This window comes from Odontesthes bonariensis, chromosome 2, assembly GCF_027942865.1.
Source record: "Odontesthes bonariensis isolate fOdoBon6 chromosome 2, fOdoBon6.hap1, whole genome shotgun sequence".
NCBI lineage: Eukaryota > Metazoa > Chordata > Actinopteri > Atheriniformes > Atherinopsidae > Odontesthes > Odontesthes bonariensis.
The window spans coordinates 42,769,889-42,791,830 of record NC_134507.1 but is presented as its reverse complement, the minus strand read 5'-3'; the positions used below and the strand labels follow the sequence as shown (position 1 = coordinate 42,791,830).

Sequence of the window (21,942 nt, the reverse complement as noted above, 5' to 3'; positions counted from 1 at the left end):
TAAACACACTTGTATGCATTAGACACACACAAGACCAATGCTGCAGACTGATGAAAATGTAATTTACAGTTTTTTCTGTTTGCTAAAGCACATTTTTTGTAACTTTGGCTTTTTAAGCTGAACTCTTCACACATATACACAAACATTTCACCAATGTAGCAAAACTGTAAGCACAAAAACTGATTTGCACTGAGTTTGAAATGTTAGAAAGCACAGTTTGCAAAATGTACCAAAGCAATCCATTGCACAACACTCTTTTTGTATAACTGTAAACACAACTCACTGCTTTACACACAATTTCCAAATGATGAACACACTCCTAGAAAAACTATACACATTAATGGATATTTTGTACACTATACTACTAATTATTAGACAACATGTGACAGGTGGACACAATTTTAGATAATCACTTCATCTTGCAACCAGCCTAGAAATAAGTCACAGGAAAGCTTTCTGTGTGGAGAACAATGGAAGGAGAAAGACTTGTCGGAAGAGTGAGGATCAGAGGAGGATGAGGCAGAGGACATGAAGAAATAAGAGGGAGAGGACAACATGGACCGAGACAAGAAAATGAAGTCTTAGGAAGAGGACGAGGGGGGCAAGGAGCAAGAGGACGAGGGGCCCAAGGTGCCAGAGGACGAGGAAGGGGAGGAAGGAGACAAAGACACATAATAATTACAGATGACATAAGGGCCACATTGGTTGACCATGTCATCAACCATGGCATGAGCTACAGGGAAGCTGGAGAAAGGGTTCAACCCAATCTGAGCCGCTACACTGTAACAAGCATAATCAGAACATTTCGCACTGAGAACCGGTATATAGAGTCATTTCATACTCTATACATTTCATACTTCATTTCAACATTGCAGTATAGGCCTACTTGCAATTTGTACATAGAAATACATTGTACATGTTAGACAATATGTATACTTCTGTAATATGTAAAATACAGTAATGTACAAATGATGCCATTGCTACTTTACAGAATTGCTAGAATTCCGAGAGCTGGGGGCAGAGAAAGACTGTTTACACCTGAGCAGGAGATCCACATTGTGAATATGGTGATGGCGAACAATACCATAAGGCTGCGTGAAATTCAGCATCGTGTAATTGAAGATGACACAACTTTTGCAAATGTAAATACTGTGAGCATCTCAGCAATATCACGCTTACTTGTCAGAAACAAAATTTGCATGAAGCAGGTCTACAGAGTGCCCTTTGAAAGGAATTCAGAACGAGTAAAGCAACTGCGTTGTGAATATGTGCAGGTAAGCAACAGTATTGGTGTTGAATTCAGAAGTGTATACATGGTCCTTTTACATACTGAAGTGTATGTACTTTGTTTGTTTTTTCTTTTTCAGAGAGTAATGGCGCTAGAGGCAGATGCCATGGGCCATGAGCTCATGTTTGTGGATGAGGCACGGTTCAACCTCACGAAAACAAGAAGACGGGGCAGGAATGTCATCGGACAGCGTGCCATTACAAATGTGCCAGGGCAGAGGGGGGGCAACATAACAATGTGTGCTGCGATCAGCCAGAACGGTGTCCTTCACCATCATGCCACACTGGGCCCGTACAAGACAGACCTCACATTTCACTATCCTCAACCTCCCACCTTACTCTCCTTTCCTCAATGCCATCGAGGAGTTCTTCTCTGCCTGGCGATGGAGGGTCTATGAGCGTAATCCCCAGCAGCGTATGGCCCTGCTACAGGCAATGGAGGAGGCATGTGGGGATATTGACCAGGCAGCATGTCAGGGCTGGATACGCCATGCAAGGCGATACTTTCCCCGCTGTCTTGCACTTGAAGACATAGCATGTGACGCTGATCAAATCTTGTGGCCAGATCCAGCAAGGCGTATGGATGTTCAGTAACTTCCTTTTGTTTTCAGTACACTTGTATTGAGTTTTCTTGTGTTTTTATTTACATGTAAAAAAATATTTTTCGTTTGTTTTGGTGAATGTAAATAAACAGTCATGATTGAAGTGATTCCCTGTGTGTTTATATCAAATGTATTCATGATAAAAGTATGATGTAAACTTGATTGACATGCAAAGAAAAGCACAAGCCAAATGTGTGTATCATTTATACCATTTGTGTGTAGTTGCAGTGTGGGCGTGTTAATCAAAATGATAGGTTGTGTGAATGATTTGCCACAAAAATGCAATTTTTACAAAGGTGTATAATGTTTTTCAACCTTAGTTTGATTTTGCAATGTACCTACAATGCTTTGCTAGATTGGTGTGAAGTTCTTGTAGTTGTGTGAAGAGTTTTGCAAAAGCAGCCAAAGTTGCGAAAATTGAACTTTAGCAATCAGAAAAAACTGTATTTCTCCATATACTGAATTTAGTCAACAGAGACATAAAAAACAAACAAAAAAAACATGCCCCATTTTCCATGCTTCTGACAAACATAAAATTGTATCCTGTACAAAAAAAAAAACAAAAAAAGAAAGAAAACACAGTACAGAAATCACTACTGGTCATCTCTTCGCTGGATCCGGCCAGAGAATTTCATCAACGTCGCATGCAATATTATCATTTCCAAGACAGCGTGGAAATAATCGTCTTGAACGTGGGTAACCCTAACCCTTGAACGTTCTTTCACGTTCTGAAAGATGGTTTGGTCTCCAAGAATGTTGGCCTGGATTTCACAAAGCCTGATGGCATTATTTGCCAAAACCATGCTCACAATCTCTCTCTCCTGCAGTGGTGTAAAAATGGGAGCCCTTGCTCCTTGTTGCACTTGCCCTTCAATCCTATGTAGAGCAAAATACATGTAACCTACTGTAAAATGTCACACCAAACATATCAAAAGTGCTGATATGGTGCATACAATAACAGCTGTAAACCGGTTATTTCTTACCTGTTTTCTTGTCTGAAAGCCCTTATGACAGATGCCACGGTGTATCTACTGAGATTTGGCTGGACTCTCAGTCCAGCCTACCTCATCGTCAAACCATGGTTTACAACATGGTCCACAAGAGTTGCGTGAATTTCATTGGTTAAATTTGGTCCTCTTCTTCTTTCCGCTTCACCTCCTCCTCTTCCACCTCTTCCTCCTCCTCTTCCTCTTCCTCGACCTCCACCTCCGCCTCTACCTGTACCTCTGGCGCAGCCTCTGCCTCCTTCTCCTCCTGCAATTCCTCCTCTCACCCTCACTCTTCCTCTTCCTTCCATTTTGGTAAAAGATAGGTGAACTCACTTGCTGCATATTTATAGTGCTTAAACCTGATTGGTGTGTCTACAATTAAGCAATCTTGTGTTTGCACACCTGATGGCTGTGTTTAACCAATTGGCACATAGGTGTGGTCATTTGACAGTCAGTGCTTTAGAATTGCAAGGAAGTGACATCTTGATATACTTCTGTGTCGAATGCATACAAGCGTGTTTAGTGTTTTGCAAATCACTGTGTGTATTGTTTTGCAAAAAGTGTGAACTGACTTTGTGCTTATAGTGGTGCAAATCTGGGCCGAGTTTTGCTCGTTGAGTGTAAGCTTTTGATAATTGTATAATACTTTTGATTTTAGTGTTTATTCAATCGTAAAAAACTGTAACTTCCAGATAGAATGGAATTCCAATGGGAAATTTAAACAAGCGAGACAACAACAACCACGTGGGTTAGAAAGGGCTCATTTACAGGATAGATAATATCATTCGAGTGGAGTGGTTTAGTAGAAAATTATTAGAAATGATACACACTGTTGTTATCTGAATTTTATTTCCAAGTAGTTGTTCCTTTTTATGTCTACATAGTTATTCTAGCTCCTAATATTGCATGAGTTTCACAGAATGTTTTGGATCCACCTGTGTAGAACACAGTTTTTATCCTTTTTCATACAGCTAAAACTTTCAGAATTTTTGGTTTTTAGACAAATGGATTCAAGCAATTTTGGTAGTTTGTCCAACTTATAGAGTTGAATGAAAAGTTAATTCGTTTGACTTGGTCATTTTTTTAAAGGATGAGGTGTCTTGTGGTTGAAAAGGATGTTGTTCCTTATTAATTCTTTGGCAAATATCATTTAATCATATCACAGAGTGAGACAACATCAGAGTTGTTTAGACAGAGTGTGCGTTACCCTGCAGAGTACAGGAATAGGTACATTAAAGGAGCCATGGCATGAAATTTTCACTTTTTAAGGTTGTTTAACTTTAATATGAGTTCCCCAAACCTGCCTGCGGTCCCCCAGTGGGTAAAAATGACGATAGACCTAAACCATGCAATGGAAATTATTCTCCGCCTTTGGTAATGTGACCATGCAGGTGGCCTGATCGGGAAAGCTGCCTCTTATGACATGGGTGCCTCATATGACGTCGAGGTTGTTTCCCCCAAGAGCCCATATATGGCCATGCCAAAACTGCCTTTCCCCGCCCACAGCTCTTTGGCCAGCTCATTGCTCTGTACATGGATGTAAAAAATCTGTTTAGATTTGTTTCCGCTTTGCCCCTAATTTGCATTTAAAGCTGCAGACCCTAAACAGCTCATTCTGAGGATGCTAAGGAAAGCTCATTTTTGGGACTGGCTGTAATTCTGCACCAAGGTAGAATTTTGGGTAAAAAGCTCAGATACAGTATAAGGGGACTACTAAAGCCTATAAAAATATGTAAAAGCCTCCATTTATTTTCATGCCATGGCACCTTTAAGAGTATGCCTCATCTATGGTTGTAGGCTTCTAATGGCATTTGTACGAATTCATTGCAATGTGTTGAATTATGTGATACTTTACCACACAGAGTAAACTATTCCAGAAAGTATTCTTAACATCAGTGTCCCAACCAATTTATTCAACTAGTGTCAGCTTCATGCAAGTAGGCAATTATGACAGACCACATAAGACACAACAGACCTTTGATCTGTTTTCAACAAGCACAGAGTGGTATTTCCAGTTGGTGCCAGTTGGATCAACTTGCAATTTATAACAATTTTAACAATTTATGAATGTAGGCCTAAGTAATACATCCATCCATCCATCCATCCATTTTCTATATCCGCTTAATCCAACTTTGGGGGGTTGGAGCCTATCCCAGCTGTCATTGGGCAAGAGGCAGGGTACACCCTGGACAGCTCCATACATAAGTGATACGTTATGTAAAAAATGACGGACACTGTAACAAAGCTCTAGGGGTTACAGGCATAGTCAGGATTCTTGTCTGAGGCTGAAAATGTCAGATGACACTGTCCTTGCAGATTTTTTTAATAAGAGAAATTACTTGAGATACAAAGGTGAGATTGAGATTTTTGGTGGTGTGGGAGGGTTAAAAAAAAAGAAAAAACTGAACTAAGCTTGTCTGTAATTTAATAATAATTTATTTAATAGTAATTTAATAATAAAAAAAGTCTCCCCTATGATCATAAAGGATCAGCCAATTGAAATCTTCCAGTCACTCAAAATCTTGAGGAAGTTGAGCACCTTTAATACTTGTAAGACGCTTCTGTGTGTTTTCTATCAGACTCCTGGAAAGCTGATTTTTTTTTTTTTTTTTTGCTTGCTCTGTTAGGATGGGAACATTGTGGTGGATGACAAGAACAGGGTCAATAAGTTGATGAAGATGACTGGCACTAGGATTGAATTTACTCTGGATCTAGTCATAACAATTCTTTTCACATTATACATGCTTCCATTCGGTAACATTATTAGACAGCATAAATTTCCATTGCTATGCTGTTGATACTCAGCTGTACTTATCTATAAAACCAGATGAACCCAATAGGTTGGTCAGACTACAAGCATGTCTTAAAGACATAAAGACCTGGATGACTCAGAACTGTCTGCTGCTAAATTCAGACAAAACTGAAGTCGTTATCTTTGGACCTGAGCACTTCAGGGAGAAATTGTCTAGCTATATAGTTACTCTAGATGGTATTTCCTTGGCTTCTAGTTCTACAGTGAGGAACCTTGGAGTTATTTTTGACCAGAACTTATCATTTGACTCGCATATAAAACAGGTTTCTGGGACTGCCTTCTTTCACCTTCGTAATATTGTTAAAATCAGGAACATCTTGTCTCAGAGTGATGCAGAAAAACTGCTCCATGCATTTGTTACTTCAAGATTGGACTACTGTAATTCTTTATTATTGGGCTGTCCCACATATTCTCTGAAAAGCCTTCAGTTGATCCTTTTTTTTCTTTTTTTTTCAGGACATTGCACATTTATGAACATATACATAGTGTACATACATGTAAATGTGCCAGATTTTAGCACAAATGCTAATTTCCATCTGGTGTCCAAATAGACAGGCTAGGTGGAGCAAAGAAATTAAAATCAAAGACAAGCATTACAAACAAGAACACTGTTAGTAACAAAAGAAATGGTACACATACAAAAGCAATAAGCATGTTAATAGAAACAAAGAGACCCCAAAATAGGGCTATGTATTAGTGATGTGCGTGTGTGCGTGTGTGCGGGTTCAAACTAGTGGTGTACATGTTTGTTGAGCTCGAAGCCACGTTTTAATCTGGCTCTTGAAGGTGGCTAAAGAGGGACATTCCCTTATGTGCAGTGGTATTGAATTCCATAATGCACTGCCTTTAAGAGATAGTGCATTATGGCTAAAAGCGGTTTTCCTAAAAGGAACCTCCACATCTTTGTTAGCCACTGCTCGGGTAACCCGTGTCTGACGATATTTAAAAAAATCCTGTAAACAGGGTGGCGCCAGGCCATGCAAAGTTTTATAAAATAAGCAGCTGTAAGAAAATTTACAGAAATTGTCAAAGCTCAGTAGATTGTACTTATCTAAAATGTTACAATGGTGGTAAGAAAGAGGTTTTTTATCTAAGATTTTGAGTGCTTTTTTAAATACAATCTCCACTGGCTTGAGTGTGGTAGACCCAACCATAGTCCTGCTTGTGATGCAATAACTTAGGTGAGAAAAAATCATTGCATGTAAATATGTCAGGGCAGCACTATCTGACATAGCACCTCTAATGTGCTTAAAATTATGAAGGTGAAATTTAATTTTATTAGTTATCATTTTTATATGTTTTTTAAAAGAAAGATTGGAGTCTATAATGACTCCTAGATATTTAAAATCCGTGACCACTTCTAGTTTTTCCGTACCTAAAGTGACACCAGGCAGAGCCATAAGACGGGAAGGTTGCTTGGACAGATACATGTAGACAGTTTTTTTTGCATTCAATATGAGACATGATCTGTTTAGCCATGTTTGTATATGTGTAAGAGATGTAGAAAGTACACGTGCTGCTTCTGCAGGGTCTTTGGCTTTGGTGAAAATGACTGTGTCATCAGCATAAAGCTGGACATCAACATGTGGACAATATTCAGGTAAATCATTAATGTAAAGAGAAAATAAAAGGGGGCCCAGAATGGAACCCTGGGGGACCCCTACTGGACAACTTATGAAGGTGGACCTAGAACCATCCACAGACGTACATTGTTCTCTATTTGACAAGTATGACTGGAACCAAGTTATAGATTTAGCAGAAAAATTAAAAAGAATAAGTTTTGATAATAATACTTTATGGTTAACAGTATCAAATGCTGATCCAAAATGCTGCAGCCAGAGTTCTGATGAGAACTAACAGGAGAGATCATATTTCTCCAGTTTTAGCTTCTCTTCATTGGCTCCCTGTTAAATTCAGAATAGAATTTAAGATTCTTCTCCTTACATATAAAGCTCTTAATGACCGAGCTCCATCATATCTTAAAGATCTCATTTTAAGATATTTTCCTAACAGAGCACTTCGTTCCCAAACTGCAGGTCTACTTGAGGTTCCCAGAGTTTCTAAAAGTAGAATGGGAGGCAGAGCCTTCAGTTATCAGGCCCCTCTCTTGTGGAATAAGCTGCCAGTAAATGTCCGGGAAGCAGACACCCTTTCCACTTTTAAGACCAGGCTTAAAACTTTCCTTTTTTATAAAGCTTATAGTTAGGGATGGCTCAGGTGATCCTGAAACATCCCATAGTTAAGCTGCTATAGGCCTAGACTGCTGGGGGGCCTCATTTGTCACACCTTTCCTCACTTTACTCTCTTTATGTATATGTGACATTATTGTGGTCATTAACTCGTGTTTCCCTGTTCCAACAGATATCCTTTGAATGGTGTTACAGTGCCGCCGCCGCGGCCCCCTCCCCCCCTTTCTGTCTTCTCAAACCCCAGCTGGTCGAGGCAGATAGCCACTCTTCCTGAGTCTGGTTCTGCCAGAGGTTTCTTCCTGTTAAAAGGGAGTCGTTTCTCTCCACAGTCGCCTCAGGCACGCTCAGGCCGGGAGATTGGACCGAAAAACAAAAAGTTTTCAGTGCAATCTGTTGGTTTCCTTAGCTAGGAAATTGTTTTTGAATTGGCTCTATATGAACGAATTGGATTATTTTATGAATAATTATGATTACAATGAATTGAATTCCAATTGGCTTGAATTGGACATACTATCTAAGTGCCTTGAGATGACATTTGTTGTATTTGGCGCTATATAAATAAAAATGAATTGAAAAATGAATTGAATTGAACAAAAAAGAGAAGAAGGACCAAACTGAAGAAGACTGTTCTGTATCTTGAAAGCCACCTTCATGATGCCTTAAGATGACTGCAAACTGCAAGAAAAGGACACTTCATTTTTCAATTAATTAAGTCTGTACTTTTACAAACAGACACCTTCAAAGTGTACTTGAAAAATGATGACAGTACATTTTAGAGAACTGGTAAAGTTTAATGTAGTGCAACCAGTGGGTATAACATTTTATCTCTTTCACAACCAGGATGGAATAGAACTTCTCATTCATGTGAAGTGTGATGAACACCGAATGCAGCTGAAGACATTCTCTTGGTCGCTCAGTGAAAAGCTACGCTTTTCCACGAAATGCAATACAGGAAGCAAGTACAGAATAACTCAATCATGTGTCAATTGAAACCATGATGTGACCATAGAGTTAGCTTTTGTTCAACTTTTGCTCAGCATTCTACAATAATGAGATTAAACACAATTAATTATTCTTCCAGAACCGTCAGCAAATATTTAGTGCCAAAAGCAATATTGTCAATAAAAATGTAACTGACATAGAGCAGCTGTGATGTGAAACTGCTTTATGAGAAATCTGTGCCCTTAATCTGATACCCATAACAGAAACTGGGCTATATAATAAATCATGCTTTTGCTCTCCCTGATTTGTTTTGTAAAAACAGGCAGATATACCGTCAATATGTCCATTCTCTCTACCCCTTTACTGAACTGAGAACTGCACTCTATATTAATGGCAGATTTTAGAAAAAAAAAAATATATATATAGAAACACAATCTGAAACATATACTGTCTTAGTGAACAAAACAGTGTTTTGTACACCCAAAAAAGACAGCTACGTAGACGGTGACATATGAGAGGGAATGCAGCCCGACTAGGTTAGAAATATTAATACACACAGTTTTTTTTTAAATAATAAATTGACAATGAAATATATTGTAAATGTGCATCCATGTAATGCCTTCCGATTACAAATACGCAATCTGTAACCAAGACCTGGAACTGACAAGGATTAGGAGAAATAAAGGCCATCAGCGGTAAATAACTGTTTTCATTAACATGTTCTTGACTGGTGAGGATAGCTAATCAAGAGCTGGGGAAATGTTTTGATGGGTTACATATGTTAGATAATTCTGTGTTCACACTAATGTAAAGTGCCATCACATGGCAGAGGATATCAAAACTAGAGATGGTTGTTTATCACCAGAGTATTCATAGCCCATGCCCATGCATCAGCAGGCAGGCTATTAGTCACCTCATACATTGCCCGACATAAAGCCACACTGTTTGACAGGGCCAGATGTTTAACAAGACCATTTGAAGTTGACTTGAAAAATCTGAATCAAGAGGAACTGGCTTCACTAAATAAACTAGGTTGAATATTACTTTAAATTTTCTGCAGCCAAACTAAATGAAAATACATCCAGACAAAGTTTGCCTGTAGTACAATTTAGAATTTATTTGGATTCAAAGTTCCCACAAAAATGCATCTCACTTCAATGACAAAAGGTAGAACTCTATGTCCAGAGTTATATAGAATGCTTTATTGGGAACAGAGGGCATATTACTCACAGTATTTCTGTTTAAGTGTGGGGTCAGCTTAGACATATTATTGCTCTAGGCCTGTGTCACGATTTGATCTCTGCTCCACCTGCCTTGATCCTAATCATGTCCACCTGTGCCTTGCAATCACTCTCATGCTCTCATGCACAGAGCCAGAAGACGAGATCCAGGAAACCAACTTGCAAATTAAATCCTTGTTGGGAAAAAAACTTTTATTGTGTGTGGTGTAATTAACCTTGTAGCACCCAAGCATATGAATAATCATTGAAAAAAATCATTTTGTCTCTTGTTGCATCTTTTTGGGTGGGAATAAACCAATATATTTTTGGAATTGGGCTATTTTTGATCATTTTAGGCAATGTTGCATATCTGCAACTGTGGGCTTTCCTGATTAATTTTGTTCACAAAACCAAGTCATTCTCTGCAGATCGTTTGGCAAAAAAGGTTTAGTGAAAGTTCACCAGTAACTGCTGCTACCACAATAAAATGTATATAATAGACCTTTATTGAACATTCTTAATACAAAGTGCGGAACGCAACCATCATAAACTTTCCATTCAACAACAAATCAAACAGATTTCACAGATGTGAAAAAGTGAAGCACATATAAAATGTAAATAATGTAATGTAAATAAATAATGTAAATAAATAAAAAGCTTGTTGCATATCTGCAACTGTGGGTGCTAAAAGGTTAAAGTCAGAGATCTCTGGTCACTGCAATACAATCTAAATCTGAATCCCGAAACACTTGAACTCCTCCATTCTGGGAAGGATCTCATTCCCAACCCGGAGAGGGCATTCCACCGTTTTCCGGCTGAGGACCGTTGGTCTCGGATTTGGATTAATTCTCATCCCAGCCGCTTCACACTCGGCTGCGAACCGCTCCAGTTAGAGCTGAAGGTCACGGACCGACGACACGAAAAGAACCACATCATCCGCAAAAAAGCAGAGACCCAATTCTGAGGTCGCCAAACCGGACCCCCTAAACAGCCCTGGCTGCATCTAGACATTGTGTCCATAAAAATTATGAACAGAATCAATGACAGAAAAGTCAAAGAAATTATTTGCTACACCTGTGATTACTGAGCTTATATGATTCAAAATAATATTCCCAACCCCATCGTTTCTTTCAATTAACTTCATCGTTGATACTGCAATTCGATTCTTGAGCAAGAGCAATATCAATGCACTTAGTTTTAAAATGATAAAAAGTTAGTAGAGTTAAGGTTTTGATGTTCATTTTTTTCCACATCTCTGGCTTTGTTGTTGTGGTTTATAGATAAAATACTAAAACTAAAACTCATAAGCCAACATAAAGTGATCAAAAGTTTAAAATATGTGCAACATATATTCCAATTCCTCTTACTTCTTTAATGTATCATTATTTTTCATTGTTACTTTCTACAATAGTTTTCTAAGGCAGCGACCCTCAGTGTCCCTCAAACCACAAGCGCTTTTCTGGCTCATGAACCACTTAATAGAATCAACAAGGAATTTTTGGTTAGGAAAAAAAAAAAAAAAAAAAATCAGCCACAATATTGCCCCTTGTTCCTGTTGTAGTTTAAAAAAAATCTATGCATTTGTTCAAGACTGTAACTTTGGTTTCGGTAGGAGTGTATGCTACAATGGTGGGTATGACATTCGCCACAGTATGCCAATTAGACCATATATAACAGAATTCAGTCTGAAAGTCACTTTATTTTTTTCTCAAAAGCTATTCAACGAAACAATACACAATGGAAGTCATAGTACTTAAATATTCAAATCTGATAGGCTTTCCACATATTTACATTTGTGTATGAGTATCTCTGTGGTTCTGTAACAACAGCAATGGACATACAGACTATTCTTGGCAACATTCAATGTAATATAGTTTCCCAATAGGAATAACTACAAAGCCTGGGTCTCATTTTGGCTGTTGCCAACACTAACCTACATCCGCTATACAGCTGATCACTCTGTAATCACATATAGCCATCATGACATCACGACAAGAGCCTCAGTTATACTGAGTGCTCTGCATTACTGCTTCATGGCTCTACATGTGTATCAGTTCCAAACATTTTGCATTAATTACACAGTTTAAACAATGGTATGACACCCTTTATCATTTATGGATACCATCAGTACTTAATTTGTAAAGTTGGAGGTCCCGGAGCGCAGAGGATGAGTGGCTCCGGTGCGAAAAAAAGCATGCAGGGGCGCTTTCAAGGAACCCTGTGCGCCACACCGAAAGTAATCTGGGCATGTATTGTAGGCCTAATAACCATAGTCACATCAAATCAAGCTCTCTGGCTAACTGTCCAATAGAACGGAAGTGTGCACCCTCCTTTTCCGTATTATAAATATTTTCAGTATCTCGTTTCATGACAGAAATCACCAACAAGACGGATGTCAAAACCTGACATTGACACTAAACAAACTTTAATTTATTTGTTTAATTATTTGATTATTTTTTTAAAAATAAATATTGTTTGTCAAGAGAGGTGGCGGATCGCGGATGACGGCTATGAACAGCTGGCGGAGCCAACGTCAGAGGTTCCGGAGCGTGCTCCGGCTTGCTCCCCCTCAAATTAAGAGCTGGATACCATACATGAGCACACGATTCCTAATCAGCGAACATGTTATCTACTTTGACCCACTTTTCATCATTGCATCAACCTTGGCTTGAAGGGTAAGCATGGTCTTTCTTCTAAGTTTTTCCCTCGCAAAGTGGAAATCCCAGAAACCTCTTGTGTTTGTTGTTGTGTATCGTCCACCTGGCCTTTATTCTGAGTTTCTGAATTCTCAGAGTTTTTATCCAAGTTAGTGCTGAGTACAGATAAAGTCATTGTAGTGGGTGACTTTAATATTCATGTAGATGTTGAAAATGACAGCCTGAATATGAACTTTAATTCTATATTGGACTCTATTGGATTTTCTCAGAGTGTTCACAGACCGACTCACTGCCTTAATCACACCCTTGATCTTGTGCTGACTTATGGCATTGAGAGTGAACAGTTAACAGTGTTCCCTCATAACCCTGTCTTATCTGACCATTTTTGATAACCTTTGAGCTTACATTACTTGACTATACAGTTTCTGAGAAGAAATTTACGTATAGAAGGTGTCTATCAGAGGATGCTGTAACCAGATTTAAAGAATTAATTCCATCATCCTTTTCTTCACTCCCATGTGCAGATATGACAGAGGACGACTTCCTAAACTTTACTCCAGCAGCACTTGACTCTCTTGTTGACAGCACTATAGTTTCAATGCGTACAGCACTGGACAATGTTGCCCCTCTGAAAAGGAAGGTAATCAGTCAGAAGAGGTTGGCTCCTTGGTATAATTCACAGCTGCGTGCTTTAAAGCAGACTGCAAGAAAGCTGGAGAGACAGTGGCGTTCCTCTAATTTAGAAGAGTCTCAGTTAGTCTGGAAAGATAGTTTAACAATGTATAAGAAAGCCCTTCGTAAAGCTAGAACTGCTTATTATTCATCATTGATAGAAGAGAATAAGAATAATCCCAGGTTTATTTTCAGCACTGTAGCCAGTCTGACTAAAGCCCTATTCGGACGGGACTAGTTCAATGGGGGGACATATGGTAATGTTGGTTAACCAGACGACGCCAGGGAGAAGAAATGACCAATTCGGACGGGACAAGAAATCCCTGTAATATTCATCTAACATGGGAGGAGTTGTTGGTTACGCACAACCGTCACATCCTAAATGCTATGCACGTCATTTCACTTCCGTAAACAGACATGGCGCCGACCAGGTCGAAGCAAGCCAAAGTCCGTAATTGGACGAGAGAGGAGACTCTGGTGTTAATATCTGTGTGGGGAGACCGTCACTTTCAGAGAATGTTTGAGGCCATGGTGCACAACCACACGGTTTGGGAGGAAATATATTTGGAAGTACTAAAGCAATGCCCTAGCGTTGAGGATTTCGGCAACTGGGTCAGGTGTAAAGAAAGACTGGAGTACTTGAAGAAGAAGTACCGCAAATGCGTTAAAAACAACAGGCGGACAGGCGCGGCTGCTGTGAAGTCGCCTTATTTCGAAGAATTGGATGCTGTTTTGGGTAAGACAAATGTTGTCATCATGAAATTAAACGGCTTTTGGTAGATAGCACAAGCCATTAGCTCCATTAACGAGTTGTCCTATTGTAGGATGCCGACCGATCACAAACCCCGGCAACGACCACGCTGACAACAGGACCACCGAGGAGGAGGACTGTGAAGCGGACGGTAAGTGGACCCGAGGCCATGTAGTGTCTGTTTTGTGGTGATGTTGTTAATGTTGGTTTTATACATCATGCAGATATGGGCCCGGTGTGCAGTGTATAGCTTGGACGTGTGTTTGTGTATAACGCACACACGTGTAATTTCGCATTGAAATAGGCTACACCCGTGTTATAAACAAATGCACAACAATGCAACTGTTGAGTTTATCAGCAGAGTGGTGCTGCTGACGATGCGTAAATGAGTTATTATGATGAGGTAATGAATAGGTAAGTCTAACAACTTCGTTTGCCGCCATTATGATGGGGCAGAAGAAGGCAATATCAGCAATGGGGCATTAAATTTTCAATTTCTTTATTAAGGGATAACCCCTTGAGATGATGCATGTCGTTTTCGAGGGGGTCCCAAAAAACACCAAACACATACATTACACACACTCACACCAGAGCTAGTACAAAAATGTACTAAAATGTATTCATGCCCACAGCACCCAACAGTCAGGACAACACCCTTGAGCAGACAACAGATCCAAACGATGGTTCCGGTACTTCAGGTGCAGCTGCTGATCCATCACCACAATCCATCCATAGTAAGTATGTTTATAGTAGCTGATATCCCACTCCCAACCATCCCAGAAATGCACACAGTCACACAGAGAAACAGCAAGCACAATGTTTGGAAATAGTCATCAGGGTATTGTGCCGTGACATTAACCTGGCAGTCTGTGACATATCTGTGAATATCATGCAGGTGAAATGTAATGTAGATTCACTGTCCTTTTAAACTTCGGATATGAATGATGTGTAACATTTCTGTGTATTTCATTCCTTTTTCACAGACACTCGTAAACGGAAGGGTAAAAAGACTCAAGTCATGGAGGCGGTGGAGAAGGGTCTGGACCGCATCCTCAGCCATGACTCATCAGCAGATTCAGAGCACTTGCGTTTGGAAAAGGAAAGACTGGAATGGGAGAAAGAGGTGGAAAGGAACCGGATGGACATGGAAAGGCGTCGGCTGGAATTTGAAATGAGGCGGTTGGAGGCTGACGAGCACCGTGCAAGGGAGATGCGCGAGTTCATGATGCAGATGATGCAGTATCGGCCAATGCCTGCCAGTCAAAGTGCGCAATTATATGGTCCCCCCTTTCCTAGCTACCTTGAGCATCTTCAGGGCCCCTCTGCCTTACGTGATCCCACATTCCCCCCTTAAAATATTAGTAACAAGCATGTTCCATGTTATGACGTACCTGCACTTTGCTAAATGTTTGTAGTGTTGGAAAAGTGACATGTAACTACACATAAGAGTACTTGGTGTACATTTGTTGTTTTATTTCATTTCAGTGATACATTTTTGGTTACAGTATTCTTCTTAACACAACACATTGAAAAGCCAAACTGAAGGAAAAGTTGTTGTTGTTTTTTTTCTTGAATGTAAAGCATTCTGCTCCAAAATTATTCTATACAAACGCAGAAGACTTTTTTGTTTGTTTACCTGAATGTAAAGTATAGTTTAAAAAAAGGATTGCACAACTAAACTTAAGTGTAATTTTCTATTGTATCACATTGTTTACCACTTACAGAAGACCAGTAAAATAAGCTATATTTTTTGTTATTCAACAAACAATGACAGACAATTTCTGTGTGAGAGCCCTATTGGGTTGGATGTTTTTGTATTTGTATCATTACTTTATGCCAGCTGGTTGATAAAGGTTTCTAACACCCGCCGGATGTCTCCTCCATTGTTTCCGATGTTCCTGGGATTGGGTTGTCCTTGTGGCTGTTGAAGCATTTCTGTGTATGGTGGTGGGTTAAGTAGGTTGTGACTCTCACAGAAGTTGTGTAGGACAATGCATGCTGTGACTATGTACTTGAGGTTGCTGGTTTTGGAGTCATTCCTCTTCATTATACACCTCCATCTCCCCTTCAGACGACCAAATGCATGTTCGACATGTATGCGTGCCCGACTCAGATGCTCATTGAAGCACCGCTGAGATCCTGTTGCTGTGCCCTCTGGGTAGGGTTTCATCACGGTGCCGGACAGGCTATAAGCAGAGTCGGCCACAATTACCACAGGGATCTCAACATCATTCACCACTCTCTTCACATTGGGGAAAAATGTGCCATTTTCCAGCTTGTTGTAGAGGTGGGACGATTCAAATACAAATGAGTCGTGGCATTTGCCTGGCCAGCCAACATCATAGTCCAGCAACTTGTAGTCAGAGTCCACAAGGCCTTGGAGGACCACACAATACCAACCCTTGCGGTTATGGTAGTCTGTGCGGTAGGCGGATGGTGCAATCACGGGTATGTGTGTGCCATCTAGGGCGCCTCCACACATAGGGAACCCTGACTTTCTTTCAAAGCCATCAATGATGGCCTGCATTTCTCCCTCATTTCTTGGCCTGGTGATGTATTTTTTTTTTAATTTTGCACAGTGCCTTGCACACCTCCCAAAATATATCACACGCTGTGCTAGTACCTACTCCAAATAAGTTGGCCACATCATGGAATTCCACATTGCTTGCCAACTTGTACAGTGTGAGACCAACTCTTTTATCTAGGGGAACAGGCCTTTTCATTGTAGTGATGTGAGGCTGGATGATGGGGGACAGGTGAGCACAGAGTTGTTGAAATGAATTTCTAGGCATCCTGAAATTCAGGTACCAGCCATCATCATTGAAATGCTGCACTGTTGTGTCCCAGAAACAAGTGTCTCTGGGAATTACAGCAGCCGTCGGAGAGGCAGGGCATAAAGCTTCAGCTGAAGTAAAAAAAATGAAAAAAAATAGAAAAGGTTATTATTATCCTTTGGGAAATAGCCGGTTATATTGTCCATCATCAGGACCGTCATAATAGTTACTAGGCACATAGGCTACATTACTTAAAACAAGTAGAAGCTTCATGCCTCTGGTGGTTGATCTCTTGCGCCTCTTCATTTTTCGACGTATGGGTTTGGAATGCGCCATCATCGGTAGACCTACATGCGTGCTTGCAAGCAGCGCTTCATCCAGAACCTCCATGTTTGCAAACAGACACACCTACTTGTTTCTCTCTTTAAAAGGATGTGACGACATATTCCGTACTTATTACCGAAGGTCGCATTCGCACGGGATTAGTATTACCTATGGTAGATACTCCGGGCCGTTTCACAGGAGGTAGAATTCTCGGCAAAGTTTACCGACATACTCCGCTATCTTTACTGACATGGCGCGTTCGGACGGGACTAGATTTCCCGGTTATTATTACTTTACCCCAGGTCCCCCCATTAAACTAGTCCCGTCCGAATAGGGCTTAAGAGTCCGAGCTCTGCTGAGCCAGTTATTCCTTTAACTCTCAGCAGTGATGATTTCATGAGCTTCTTCATCAGTAAAATTGTTTCTATCAGAGAGAAGATTGATGGAGTCCTTCCCACTATTATCAGTGATGTATCATCAAGTACAGCAGCTTTAGAAGTATCTTTAGAACCTGATTTGTATTTAGACAGCTTCTGTCCAGTTGATCTCTCTGAACTAACAAAGCAAGGCTGCTCAGTTTCTCCATTGATAAAATAACTTCACAACTCTACAACATAAAAATTCATAAAAAAAACATGTAGAATATAGCATATACTTTGTTGTCTACAGTAGTAGATCAACCCTCATCTTACTTTGAAGCTCCCAGCTCTCTGAAGTGACGTCGACGCAGCTTTAGCTGCAGAGAAGCTATCAGGCTTGTGTTGATAATAATAAACTCCTGGACTATTTTCAAACTTCCAAATTCATCGTTTGGTGAGTACAGACCATATTTGTACTACTGTAGAAGTTTGGTGTCATGGCATGTGATTTTAGTGTGGTAATTTTGGAGATACTGCCAGGGTCCATTAACCCTTGTACGAAGCTATTCGGAATAACTCAGTAACTCAGCTGATGTTCAGCCAATATCGAAAAAACTGCGGGTGGGCTACTTGGCTGGATATCACGGTTCAAATGACCCCAGGTTGAATCTACTCCGGAGTATCACTTTAACGTCGGTGAATCTGATCCCAGCAACGTTAGCAACGTTAGCAACGTTAGCATGTCCTCGGCTAACACTGTAGGTAACTAACTAACTAACTAACAAACACTGCCTATCATGTTAGCGCCATTTGCCTCATTGTAAAACCTGCTGTTAGTAACGGTTAAGGTTAAAGCTGCAGTCTGCAGGATTTGTTGTTATCATACATAAAGTCCTATTTTTTGGCATTTTAAGAGTTTACATGATCTATCAGAACGCTTGAAGTTGAAAACAGTGACCTCCGTAGTCGCAAAATGCAAGAAATGTTTATTTTTTAACCGAAAAAATAAAAAGTTATTCAACTTCCTGTCCCGCCCCATCAAAACACATGAGAACTCGTGCATGTAGATGCGCGTACACGACTCCTCATTCATCAACTCACCTGTCATTTGCGATCATGGAAGACACAGTAAGTAGACAAGCCCGTAATGAAGTTCAATAGTCTAGATAAATAAGCGTGGGGACGAGCCTACCTTGTATCGCGCGTGCACAATCGATGATTGACAGGCAGCAGAGCCTAGCTCGTAACCTGATTGGTTACCTGGCAAAAGAAATAATAAAGGTCCGGTCTGCAATTTTGTAAACAAACCTACTGGCTTTGGAGGGACCTAGCGGGACATATAGGGGACCTAGAGAACTTATTTTTTTTTGTATTGGGGTATTGAATGTACTACTTTCAGAATCCCCGGACAGTTCCAGGCATTATGCCTGAAAAAGAGTTGCAGACTGCAGCTTTAAATGAATGCCTTCTCAGGCATTACATTTAGATGAAATCATGAGAGACAGAGCCTGACTGGCTCAGAGCCAGAGGCTGGGAGAGGGGTCTGGCTGCAGACCTGCACTGTCAGGACCCATGACCTGCACTGTCAGGACCCTTAGTTGCAGACATGCACTGTGACGTCACCTGCACTGTGAGGACCCGAAGCGACAAGTGAGGAGCACGTATTTTTCGTTCCCCATTTGAACTGTGGAGACGACGAGGTGAGTAAAAGTCGAGTGAAAACTACTCTTTCTTTCATACGAAGAAACAGAAACAGTCTTTATTCACTGGAACGTTACGTTGCACACTATATACTCTAAAGTTATATTAATTTTAAAGAATCAGGGTTTTTTTTAAACTTTTGGCTAGTCTTCAGCGTTGTTATCCTATCGATAGTGCTCACTTAAATGTGCCATTTTTCGTATCGATAGTGCTGACTTGTATAATTTTGTTTGACTTATTACGACATTATTTGTCTCTTACAGATGCATATTTCAATAACTATATACTGTAAAGTTATATTAATTTTAAAGAATCAGGTTTATTTACTTTTGGCTAGTCTTTAGCGTTGTTATCGTATCGATAGTGCTCACTTAAATGCGCCATTTATATATATATATATATATATAATTTAGTTTTACTTATTACGACATTATTTGTGTCTTACAGATGCATATTTCAATAACAACCGCCGGCACTACGCCAAAAATCGAACGCTGCACGTCATGTTGCAAACTGTTTCACTGCCCTCTGTGCCTACAATTTAAACCAACAAAATTGTCCAAGCTGCAGAGCCACTTAGAGGCACATACAAAAGGTGGCATTTTATTTAAAGGTAAGCATAATGTATTTGTCTGTTTGTTTGTACTCATAAGTATTAGCCAACGCTTCTAACTTCTGGCAGGTTGTGGTTTGGTTTGTAAAAGGGTAAAAGGAAAATGAAGGGAATGTAGGTTGCAGTGAAGAACATCTGACACCTCACTTTCTGTCTTTTAGAAACCTATCCCAGTCACTAAATCCTGGCAACTGGACAGAGAAAACTGGACTACAAATTCAGGTAAGAGTATAAAGTATGTATAATGCATGTATTCATATTAATAGTTGAGTACTCAGGAAGAAGAGCAGCAGGCAGAGGTCTCCAAGAGAGCCAGACTTGCTGATGTGGACACACCAGTGGAAGGCGTAAGCTTTTGCACAGTATCTATTGGTCAGATACTGTTGGTGTGGCAGCTATAGGACAGACATCTTTCTTTCTGTCTTTTCCATAGGACTCGGTTGAAGATCGCATTCTTCAAAATTGCAGACATGCAGCAGAGTGGGCTGAGGCCAACAAACCACTGTTGTCTGCCCGAGTGGACCTGCCTGACGTTCTGGGCATGGGGGAAGAGGAACAGGCAGAGGCTGCTCTACAGTATGGGAGGTTGTGGAACGAAGAACTGGACGAGGATGAAAGAGAAGCGATCCTGGAGCCTTTCAAAATGATATTTCACAATATTAACGACATGTTGATATTTTGTGAACAGGTAGTCGACAAAAACAAAGATTTTTTGTCATATTGTGAATGTTTGACTGAATAAACACTACAGAACATTTGATCATGTTGTGACTTGGTGTGCTTTTTATGTTTTCTCATTGATCCCTTAATAATTTGACTAAGATTATACTGTAGATATCAAGAGTTAGGGTACTATTTAGTGGTACTAAGGTGTTCCAGCAGCACAAGAACATAATTGGCATAGACATAGAACCAAACATGAAATTTATGGTGGTTAAGGATAAAAATACAGAATAATACAACAGAAAAACTAATTGAAACAAATACATATATATATATATAAAGAGCAGTGCGATAAAGTCAAAATGAAATGATAATGAAATAGCAGTGACTTACTCTATAGTATACAATAAAATGTACAGTATAGGCCTATGGCATCTTGTGAGATGTTGGCTTATGAATATGAGCCTAAGAGAAAATGTGTGCAGTGACCAAACAAAAGTTTACAATACAAATAAAAACAATAGACCGGGAATACTGTTAACTAATTAATTCATTTGTGAGGACCTCTTGAAAAATATAGCGTTTAAAATAGTTTAAAAATACGTGCTTCCGATACACACGCTTTTATTTTGAAAGGCTTCGAATCAACTTCCGGTCCTCACAGTGCACTTCCGGTCCTCACAGTGCAGGTGACGGTCTGCAACAGGGTCCTGACAGTGCAGGTCTGTGGGTCCTGACAGTGCAGGTCTGCAGCCAGACTCTCTTGGAGGCTGGTGGTACTACCCCCAGTTCACGTCTACCTCCAGCTTCTCCTTTCACCAGAGCAGGGAAGAGTTAAATTACCCAGGCCATGATAGACCAATGTGGACCTCACCGTTGTTGGGTTTGTAAGGTCATGACTCATGTTACTTCTAAACGGAACAAAATTGATGCTAATCGACCGGTTTGTTGTCCTTTTTCTCCAAATGAGAATCAATAAGGGAACCGATGAGCAGAATCGAAAATGGAATTGGAATCGTAAAAATCTTATCAATTCCCATCCCTAGTGACCAGCTTGTCATTGTAGAGTGGTAGCACCTGTCATAACTTCTCAGCATTCCTCTGCAACTATGCAGCAAATTGATCCCCTGCCATCCACAGACAATCCATACATTGCAGTGTTTCTCCCAAGACACTTGCTGACCCTTGTAGCACCCACTTTACCCTGGTATTTTTGGAGATCCTAGTCTGACTGGCTAACCATTACCAACAGTAACCATCAAAATTCTGACCATCAGCAATCAATGAGTCAGAAAACTCTCTTTTAGTGTCAGAATCAGAATTACTTTCCTTACATTTAACTATATTTTCTATGGTTTTATCCCCTTTGTTGATTTTCTTTCTGCAT

The 21,942-nt window shown here is 40.1% G+C and overlaps 1 long non-coding RNA gene across 1 annotated transcript; it reads left to right on the top strand.

Annotated features, from left to right (window-relative positions):
- Window positions 1-19,122: 19,122 nt before the first annotated feature.
- LOC142400751 (uncharacterized) lies at window positions 19,123-20,715 on the top strand. Its single transcript, XR_012772965.1, has 4 exons — window positions 19,123-19,278; window positions 19,727-19,892; window positions 20,054-20,239; window positions 20,326-20,715. It is a non-coding gene; the product is annotated as an uncharacterized LOC142400751 (long non-coding RNA).
- Window positions 20,716-21,942: the final 1,227 nt, after the last annotated feature.